The following is a 12,225-nucleotide window of genomic DNA, read 5'->3' on the forward strand; positions in this document are numbered from 1 at the left end:
AATACCATTAGTGTGTATACGTTATTTAACATTTATTCACTGATTTATTCATTTATTATACATGTATAAATTTTTTAAAGTCTTGTTGAAACTTTTGTGATTTTTTTTTTACCATTTTCGTTCAGGGTTTTTAAATTTTTTCAGAGATAATGATAAATGATATAATAGCTACAGAATGTTTACGGATGATTGTTGGGAAATAACAAATTGAATATCGTTCCCTCTTTTTAAGGATTTTGTTTTGGAAAAAAAAAAAAGTAATCTTCTTATTTGAATAATCTATAGCTATTTTTTATAAACATGTATCAAGCTATAAAAAGTTTTTAACATTAGTGGGATTGGCTACATGTGTTTTTTTCCAATGTTATATCTATGCAGAATTTAAATTTTTTTTTCTCATTCAAAATCCCATTTTCACCATTATTAGACTCTGAGGGCTCAATTTTTGACAATTTTGAAGAGAGTTTTCTTCAATCTTCCGAGGGTAATCTCTAAGATCCTATTTTCATCCATTTTTATAGATTTCATCTTCAAAACAACTTCATATCTTTGATTCCAAACAGGAATTTTAGGGCTTTAACCTGATAAATTATAAAATTAACTTTGTTTTAATTTAAAGTACGATTTCAACTCCTTTTAGTTGGTTTTCATATTTAAACTCCTCTTTATATGGAAACATGATTCTTATATAAAATTTTAGATTTTCCCTTTTCAATTCTAAATCGATTTACAAACTATTTTTGGATCTGAAATAAATATAGCCAATATAGTTATTGTTGGACTCCTTTTTACATGAAGATTATGTTTATGATAGATTTAATCAATTTCAAGACCGCTCGTGGAGAAAAGGCTCCACGTTGAAGGGTCTGGGCTATATTTACGATAATTCAACGTAGGTTATGACTTAACTTTCTTAAGATTGAGATGGACAACTAACAATTCATGTACAACATTCTATGGGTTGGGGATTTTTTGTGAAATTTGAATTTCTAGATTATTAGAATAACTGTGTTGCCCGCGTGGGGCTTATATGCATATTATTCTTGATTAGAAATATTATTATTATTGTGATGCCAGTGTGGGGACATTATTTGATATTATAGACCTTATTTGTGTATTAATTGACTTTATTATTGTTGTGATGTCCAACTTAATTTCATGGATCTCCTTTTACGTCTAACAATCATTAGGTTAGCAATCAAGAGATAAATATGGCTCTTTTCTTTGCAAAAAATCTTGTATATTCTTGGATTTTTATTATTTGATTACATCAAATTTATTCATTCTAGATTCTTCTAAGTCACTCTATTTATTTAACTAGTTTAATTGCACGTATCTTGAACGTGTAATGTTTGATTATTTAAAATGTATCAGTATACAATAGGTATATAACTAGTGTGTGTATATTAGACACTAATTATACATTGGGTAATATGATTATACAATATTTACATTGTGTACATAGAGTATAATTATTATATAATACTAGTATACGTACCCACGCGATGCGTGGAAAGTGTTGAAAGAGATTATAAGTAGGTTAATATGAATCATATGTGATATACTGTAGATTTTATATCCTCATTTTTTAATTAAAATCTCGTACTAACATTTTTTATGATATATATAACTGTAGTTACTGTATTATTGTCCATGTAAGGAATATTATTTATTGTCTAGTTAATATGCTCATGAAAAGCCTTTTTAAATGTATGATATCTATCAACTTGTGAATATAGTCCATATAAAAGAAATAAAGTTTTTAGCAAGTTCTGCTTGAGAATATAATTAGCCGAGTCACCATAGTACCAAGATAAATAATATTAGACACAAAAGCATTGTGTAACAATAAATGACATCTTATGACGTTAAACGTTTGTCAGAAGATATAATCCCTGAACTTCTTTCCAACATAAGTGATCAAATTGGAGCTTATTCATTTGCAGCAAATATAAGAGCAAAAAGAAAAAAAAAATGTGTCCCTTGCCGATAAATTTAATGCTTTATTGTTAGCATAAATTATGAAAATTTCATATTTTTTTGAAAGTATTAAAGTAAAGAATTATACATTCATTTATCGAGAAAATAGTGTTAGACATTTGTTGGAATATGTAATCCGGATAAGGTTTTCTCATAGCACATGCCTCACTTAAAAACTAAATGAATTTGTTTCATTGGTAATACATGAGCTTTTCTTTCAAAATAGTTGCAAAAATTATTTATTTCTTGAAAAATTCTTGTAATTTTTTTGTAATATGGGTGATTTTTTCTAAAATTTTACTATCCATTTCTATGGTTTATCACACTGACAACAATTTGTAATTGTGTTGGAGAGCTGTTACATGAATATACATCTTGTAAACCTGTCAATGAATTACATTTATAGTTAGAAAACTAAAGTAACATTAGATATGTAAGATTACAATAAATATGCTACATATCTGTATTTGAAATAGCAAATAAAAATCAAAAGATGATTTATACTTCAATATCGAGCTCAGAACATTTGACACCAAGATTAATAGGACATGGGTAAGGAAAACAGTGACAGTGTCACGTTATGCTAAGGGGTGTCAATTGACACCCTTTCATTAAAAAGTAACACTAATTAGCTAGGTAGAAATTTTAGTTTATTTAATATATAAATGCTATTTGTTGGCTCCCATTATTTTTTTACATGTCTACTATTTTATTTTTTGATAAAATTTCAATAAAAAGATTTCTAGTGAATATATCCAATTCAGAAAAAAAAAATTAAAATATAAAAAATGCATAGAATCAAACACAATTTATAGATGCACACAATGTGAAAGTGATATGATTTCTCTGAAAAGCAACTTTACTCCAGTAGGTAAAATTCTTGTTCTATAGGCATCAAAAATCAAAAGCAACTTATTTGGGCATCAGGTCTTGTAGGTTATTGTGTCACGTTGCTGATAACTGAAATTCTCTTAAAAGATTTCTCTCCGGATCTTGACAAAACAAATTGATCTTCACAATTCGACTCTATTAGAAAAAATAAAAAAAATAAAAAGTAAATGCAACATGCTAGCAGTTATCGTTCAAGACAACCAAGTGTATAATTCTTACAATCACGTTCCACTGCCTCAAGTAATTGCTCCTTCCGTATATGTTCATCTCCGTGTATATAGTGTTAACAGGTCATATAATTAGGTTGGATTATAAATTATTTCTTTAATTTTAAAGAATAAAACTAATTAGCATATACTACACAAATATATGAAAGCAATTGTTCCTTCCATATATTTTCATCTCCATGTATATGGTGTTAACAGGTCACATAATTATGTTGGACTATAAATTATATTTTTAATTTTGAAGAATAAAATTAATTAGCATATACTACACAAATATTTAACAAAGAAACATGAAGCAGGCATCTTACATCTTCAAGTAGTAGCAACAAACAGAAAGACACATAAAAGCAGTTTTGTCCAAATTCATTCTTGGATTTCAACAAACTAAGAATTTCAGACAGATAATAAAATTTTTGTTTAAAAATATTTTCAAAAGATCTGTACTTTTATTTCAACTCTAAATTTGTGGCACTCCTGATTTATTTTCACCTCAAAAAGTTATTACTTCTCAAAATATGAGTGTGTCATTCATAATAATGAGAAAATTTGAAAATTATTTAGGTATGTTAAATCAAATTATAATGCATTATTTAAGTATGTTAAAACATATTAGTTATTAAATAAGTGTTATTACCACATTATTTCTCAATGAAATTTTCCTCGTCCACCCCAAACCAATCCTTAACCAAATTGATAGCAAAATAAAGTGAACTTCTTGTTAAATATTTTTCTTACTCCAAGTAGAAAGAGCGATGAGAAATAATAATTGTTAATATGTGTGAAATAATTGTTAAAAAGTGATGAGAAATAATAATTGTTAATAATATTGATAAATGAAACTAACAGCCAAAAATAGAGTGAAATTCTTGCTAAATATAATTCTAATTCTCTTTAGCTAACTGAAAGTAAAAAGAATGATGAGAAATAATAATTGATAATTTGTGTGTAGAAACATTTTGTTTTATATTATAAATATTTTGTTCTATTTTTTTATTCATTCTTAATACATAGTAACATTTTGTATGATATATATTATATAATACTTCAATAATTTTATTTTGTCCAGACATTAATTGTTTATATTTAAGGGAAGAGTAACTGAATAAGAAGATATAGCTCAAATTTAATAATTATCGTAAACATATTCTAAATAGTCAATTATTGAAAAGTTGTTATAAAACATAAAAGAAAGAACAACAAAATATAAAGTGAGAATAAGAATAAATAGAGAGAAAACGAGAGACTTCTTTATTTCTCTTGAGGATGAGAGATCATCAGATTATTGAGAATACAATGAACAAAACCCCTTTATTTATAGAGAAAAATACTCCTAGTTTTTGATTAAAAGACAGATACTTTAAATCCTGATAGATACCAACTAGATCTTGATACATCTTAATAGACATTCACTATAATGTAAATACATTTATAATACCCCCCTGAATGTCTAGATAGATAATATGTCTCATTAAAACCTTACTAGAAAAAACTCAGTGGGAAAAAAATTTAGTGAAGGAAAAATAGTACACATGTCTAACAATACACGCATATAGGCTGCCTCATTAAAAAGTTTACAAGGAATACCTAGTGGAACAAAACCTAGCAAGAGAAAAAGAGTACAACGCGTATTAACTCCACCAATGAGAACATCCTTGAGCCTTTGCATCCCAATATTGTGCGTCATCTTCTTGAAAGTTACAATTGGAGGAGACTTGATAAATAAATCAGCCACATTGTCACTTGAACGAATCTATTGCATGTTAATATCACCATTCTTTTGTAGCTCATATATCTAGAAAAGCTTTGATGAAGTGTGCATTGTTCTATCTCCTTTTATGAATCCTGCATTAAGATGTGTTATGCATGCTACATTAACTCTATATAAAATTGTGAGTACACTGTCACATTTCAAACCACATTTTTCTCGAATTACATGTATCATGGACCTCAATCATACACATTCTCGGCTAGCTTTATGAATAGCTATTATCTCATCATAGTACAATGAAGTGGTTAGATAGATTGCTTTATATATCTCCAAGATCTAGCAGTACCCCCATATATGAACACAACTTGTTTGAGACCGAGCTTTATGTGGGTCAGATAAGCATCCAACATCAGCATAGCCAACAAAGTCGGGATTGTAAGCTTTAGAATAAAGTAAGCTCATGTTTTTTATCTCATTTTAATGTCTCCTATTAGGAGCAAAAATATACCTTGCTAACAAAATAACCGAAAGGCTATATCATGCCTTGTAGTATTTGCAAGATATATTAGTACACCAATTGGACTAAGATATTGTAATTCAGGACCAATCCAATTTGGTATGTTTCTCATTTCAGCAAATAATCTTCTTGCTTCTGAAAACTCTCCAAGAGTCTTAATAATTTTCAAACCATCAATTTATCCCTTATAAGGATAATAAATAAGTTTTTCAGAAACTTTATATGCTTCGGGCATTTTGAATCCTTTAGGGATTTTCATATGGATTGTCAAGTAACAATATCCAACATGTCAAGTGTAACATTTTTAAGTGTTTGGACTGCAAAACAAATAAGTTTTATGCTTACCAAAATACACTATTTCAGATCACTTGATAAATGTTTCTATGTCAGTATGCTTAAATAAACGTAGAATTTGGATCCTCATAATCTTTTACAATATTGTATCAAAAATAATGATGATATATTATTTTGTATCGGTTCACATTTTGACATAACATTTTGAGATATCATCACTTCATTATTTTCAGGTACCTGAACCTCTCATAAGGTTTCATGAAGTGTTATGTCGTAGGCTCTTCAAGAGAACATTGCCTTCTTATTATGATTATTTGCTCCTTATTTTTCAAGAATTATTTTATTTGAAACCAATTGGTCTACTATGCTTCAACATGCATGGACTTTTTCCTTTAGGCACAAAAAATAGGAGCACTTGCAGCTTAATATGAGATGCTTTCGATATTTGACTTGAATTATGTTTTGGAATTGTTGGATCTGATGATAATTCCTAACATACTTCATAGCTTCTTATAATCTCCCTCTTATGTTAGGAAAACTAACATATATCCTCCATCTTCTTTGAGAAATCCATCTTTGTGCATCATGGTATATTCATTAATCTTATACCGCATATCAAAATTATTGGATGGAATAATTGGTTCTTGTCCTTGAACCAATAGAGAGGGAAGAAATAATCATAATTTATTAATCTAATGCATACAAGTGCTATTGTATGTAACATATCATATTTCAGACCAACACATAAAGTTTTGTTCTCATTAACAGTGGTTTAGCTATTTATTAATGGCATTCAATATCAAACCATCATCACCAAGATGAATTGTCTTGATTACACAATCTGAAAGTTATGCTCTTAACTCAATTTTATTGAGCAGTAACTTAATGAATGTCAAACTACAAGTTGACCATGAATGTACATGTGATCATTTTATTGATGCATCTTTTCAATATATCACATAATAGGTGAAAGGGCCTTTTTCAGCTTTTATACTTTTCATATTTTAAGGGATTCAATCCCAATATTAGTTGGTCCAACCAACTTATCATGAGAACAAGAGACATAAATAATTCTCGAAGATTCTTCTAGTTCTTCAATATATGTCTAATACTCAATATGCACATCTTCGAGATGTCACAATCGTTCATATCAATTTATGAACTTTTATTCTAGTAAACTCCAAGTTTACCATGACATGTACCTTTTACTTTAGTAAATTTTAGATTTAGTAATACATGAATAAATTTTAAATTAACTACTTTATAAGTAGATTTCGAAATAACTTTTCTCAGTTATTCTACCTCTTTCAGAGGTGAGTTGTGATAACATCGCAATCAAGTGCACCTTTGCATTAATAAGTTCTCATTCCCTAGGAATGGAATATAATTATGCCTTAAGCCTATCAAATTCTAATAGCTTATAACCTTTTTCATGATATTGCTACTTCAAGAGCAAATCGAGGCATACATATAATGTAGAGAATTTTCTCTAACATATCTTCTAGTCATAATAAGCATGTGAAAATATTATCACTTTTGATGATTATTATCATACTGTCCCTCCATGCTTGTATCCGTGCATTCAATCATTTGTTTTCTTTCAAACATATTATACACTGTTACCATATACACCTCTAGAATGAAGTAAGTTATCATATTTCTGACTTATCATATATTGTTACCACATTCACTTCATGAAATGAAGCATATTCAATGGGTTGAATTTCATAATTTTTCACCAAATATCCATTATTTTGCCTTAGCCATCATAATATCATCAGTATGGTGCATTGAGATTCAAACTCAACGTCTTACCCATATAAAAGCGTCTTAGGCATAAATCAATGGGACTTGAACCCAACATATTATCATTCTTTTTGATGATATTGTTCTTGAGGAATAAATTTAAAACATAAATGGTTCCAAACCAATTATTTTTCCTCAAATCCAATAATAATTATATCATTAGTAGCAAAAGACAAATAACATAAGTAATTACTAACCTTGAAATCCTTTAGATTTATAGTCTCACCTCGTTTGACAGAGTCTCATTTTGATGTGGTAGCAATTGGTTATAAAATTGTCACATATAACAAGAACATAAAATATTTTTGTGTGACACATCGCTATGAAATTTATCATGTCTCATCCAACAAAGACGGACAAAAACAAAAATAATCCTATAAAGTAACCTTTTGTAACGTCTTGAAGGGAGTAATTGCTATGAATCATCATAGATGAACAGTCCTATAAAATTGTTCACGTATAAGGTAACCTTCTGTAACAATCCTATAGCCTATTAGTAATTACTATGAATCATCATACATGAACAATCTTATAAAATAACCTTCTATAAAATTAGTTAGCCTCTTAGTATTTTACAGGACTTACCTTAATATCGGCATAAATATAAACTGAAAGGTAGAACCTCGTGCTGATAACTTGTTATAAAACATAAAAGCAAGATCAATAAAATATAAAGCGAGAATAAGAATAAATAGAGAGAAGAGGAGAGACTTCTTTATTTCTCTTGAGGATGAGAGATCATCAAATTGTTGAGAATACAATGAACAAAATCCCTCTATTTATAGAGGAAAATACTCCTACTTTTTTACTAAAAGACAGATAATACTTCAAATCCTGATAGATACCAAATAGATCTTGATAGATCTTATTAGATCTTGATAAACTAATGTAAATACATTTATAACAAAAGTAATATTTATTTTTTTTCGAATGAAATTGAACACAAATTGTATTATTTTCTTTGAAGCAACCCACCAAGTATACCCTACCTCTCATCATCATTTTGCTAACTTCCTTTTCCATTTATTTATAAAATTAAGTTTTGGCCTATAATGTTGTATTCACTTTATTTTAATAATATGACACTTTTTTTCTGCCCCTAAAGAGTGATGTATAAAAATTGACTGTAATTGCACCATAACCATTATCAAGTTTCATTACGTCTGCATATAAAAATTTACTTTACTTGAAAGGTGAAATCATTCTTTATATTTATGTTAAGATTATGCCTCACTAACAAAAAAAAATGTAGAATTTTTTACTATTTATTTATTTACATAAAGAAATTTAAAGAATATTCAAACGAAAAAAAAAAAAAGAAAGTCCAAAAAACATATGTTTGCTATTTTAAATTGAAAAAACAAAGTCAAAGAAGGACCTAATGAATTTTTCTTTCAAACCACAAAGTGAACAAAAACTGTATTTGAATAATCCATATTTAAAATCAGAAAATTAAATATACTTTAAGCATTTTAATTAGACATGCTTTAAATTTTATTTTTAAGCTTAAAAATTAATGCAATCCATCTGCATTATCTTTTTTTTGCTATAAACGTGGGAAGTTAGTTCAAATACTATAATTCAAAAAAAAAAAATGATAACTTTCGACGAAAAAAGAGGAGTCCTAAATGTGCTTAATACATGTCATTTCACTCTTTGAAGCCATATTACATGCAAATTTACTCTTGTGAAGTCATAATACATGAAATTTTCTTAATTCCATAATCATTATTGTAGAAGAAGTAATCAAGGTGTTCATGCAGGTGCTCCCAATTAAGCTATCATGTTTCTTGAGTCAGAAAATGCAAAATATATAAGAAATATTTTCTCTTTGCTTCAACCTTTGAATTAATATACTTGATGAAATTTTTTGGGCTTTTTATCATTTCTTTAAATATGCTGACAACATTTTTTGACAGAAATACGTACCACTCTTTCTAGATGTAAGTTAACAATACTGTTAATATTGTCCAAGAAATGCAGATAATATCCCAACTAAAATCAAAGAAACAAAATGTAACCTTAAAGCATTAAGAAAGAAAAATCATCAAATTAACTTCACCTTAAGCGAAATACTTTTCGTTTAAGTGACATTATTTTCACTTTTCTTACCAATATTGCATAATCTAAACTGATTATTTATTTATTTTTTAAATAAGAAGATAACCTCTAATTTGTCAATCATCAAAATTAAGAACTTAACAAAAATGAAAAAACATATGCTACAAAACTTACAGAGAATTATTGAAATGGGGTAGATGGTAGTACCAGGAAATTGCATGCCATAGACCCAAAAATGGGTGGCTTTAGATATTTGACCCTAAATAAGAATGTTTTTGAAGAATATTCTTTCTTACTTTTTAATATACTAAAAGTACTATTTTGCTCCTCTACACCTCAAATATATTTTTAAACTTTCCATACTCATTTCTCTCTCAAAAGTTATTTTTTATTATTTTCACTTTTTTATTTTTCCTTTACTTTTATTATTCTACTTTTTTTCACTTTTTTATTTTTTCCTTTAAATTTATTATTCGGTTTTTTATTATTTTCAATCTTTATTTTTTTCTTTAACTTTATTTTTATGTTTTAATTTATTTGTCTCAACCTTTATTTTTTTTCTCTTTTTCTTTTTTTCTCACCCATTATCTATTTCTTCATTTTTTGAATTTATTTATCTTTAACTTTTATTTAAAGTTTTTCTTATTTATATTTTTTTCCCCAGATTTTTCTCAGATATTCATTCTCATTGTTCATCCTTTTTCATCAATTCTCAAATACTCTTTCTCTTGCTCCTCTTTCTCTCCATCCGATTTCAACCAAATAGACTCATGATATTGATCATCAACCAGTGGATCACGACTTGGTTCACCTTAGAGATTATCCTCATTTCTCTTCTTTCTCTTGATCCTCTTTTACATCATGGTATAAGAGCTATTGAATATTGATATGGTCTAAGTTAAGATAATCGAGGAAAGAATTAAGAAAGCTAGTAGGAGTAACAGTGATGGTGGTGATAGATAATGAATTGCCCAAGAAATTGAGTCATAATCATTAATTGTATCTGAATGCATCAGATATGTCTGGAGTTATGTTGATTTTTATTCAATTAGCGAGATCTAAAAACTATTGTATGGATTGAATTGATGAGAATTGCCATACTTGGAAGAAACAAGTTGTGATTCATCAATTGCACATGTAGGAAAGAAAGCTTCGACCCACAGATCTCTCATTTCTCAAAGATGTGTTGCCCGGATGTTTAATGTTTGTCTCTTGTGCTGTGGATTCGAAGGAGTGGTTTTATTCACTTACAACTTGTGGTCGACCTTTGGATGACACGATATTATAATTTGCTATCCTAATTTATATTTATAATGTGCTTTTGTCTTGTCCTTTATTTTGTTCCTCCCTTTCTTCTAGTAGGTCAAACATGCTGACAATATTTCTTATTTGGCTGTTTGTAATGGTTATATTTATTCTGGTTCTTGGATACAAGCTTAAAAAAAATATTTTTATGTGTATGTTGTAGACGATGAACGTCTTGGTGAAAATCTAGTTCTTGCTAATTTTGATCAGTAGTTTTATTTGGGTTTATTAGGAAGTGCTAAAGTTTGTTGTTTTGGGTTTTTATTGTTTGTTTGGTTGTTTTTCATGGAAGTTTGATGTCTTATCCTTTATTCTTGCCATTTACTTGATTAGTAGAGCTAGGGGGAAGAGTTAATTAAAGGTTTTGCATTTGCAAAAATTCATGTCACATTATAAGGTCAAAAACTGTTTTTATCTGTATATTGTAGATGATGAATATCCTTGATGAAAATCCAACTTCCACTAATACTAGTCAGTAATTTGGATTGGCTAATATCTACCTACTACCTTTGTAACTTTGGCGTAAAGTTGTAACTTTTATACTCACTAGTAGAGCCAAGTGTATAGTTAAAGGGGCAAAAGAGGGTTATTCGGACCAACGACAACATATCAAGTGTAATTCCACAAGCCACAAGTGAGATCTGGAGAGGGTTGAGTATAGGTACACCTACTTGGTACAGGTAAAAAGGGTCAGCTGGACCCTTTTTGTCAAAAATTCATATTGTATACGTTATACAAGGTCAAAAAATCTCTTTGTCATGTATATACTGAATATGATGAAAATCCAGCCTCCACCCCTTTGAACGATGTTATTTCAGTAGTTGATTGGCTAAATATCTAGCTGCTACTTTGTAACTTTGGTGTAAAGCTGTAAACTTATCTATATGTTCAATTCTCGGAGTTCTGTTTCTGCTACTTATTCTATGCTCTAGTCAGACTTTTTATTTTAAATCGTTCAGCTGGGTATATATATGTATAGAATTGGCTACCCCAAAATATCAAAGGAATTCTGGAAAAGGTTGAATGTTGACTTAGGCAAGGTGTCTATAAATCACGAGTAAAGAAAAGAGAGTGAATTTTTCCTTTGAAACTGAATAAACTGTCTAAAAATGCTATGATGTGGTTTATTACAAAGTAAATAGTAGAATTAAACTTACAGTAAAGGAATGATGCATCGATTATGTACCCAATCAAAGTTATTTCAATAGTTGAAAGAGTAAGAGAAAAAGGTACATGATTCTTGTCATACCTGGAATGCACAATTACAAAAGTTAGGTCATTTTACATATCATGAGTCTACAATTGTATCAATAACCACCCATATTAGAATATGGCTTATAGTGGGATAAGTTAGAAGAGAAGCAGTGTTGTGGCACAGTTTGATTTGTACCTATGTCTGCTTTGATCGACCATTTAAAGTATTCTTCCTTTCTTTT

Source organism: Capsicum annuum, unplaced genomic scaffold, assembly GCF_002878395.1.
Source record: "Capsicum annuum cultivar UCD-10X-F1 unplaced genomic scaffold, UCD10Xv1.1 ctg997, whole genome shotgun sequence".
In the NCBI taxonomy this organism is placed as follows: Eukaryota; Viridiplantae; Streptophyta; class Magnoliopsida; order Solanales; family Solanaceae; genus Capsicum; species Capsicum annuum.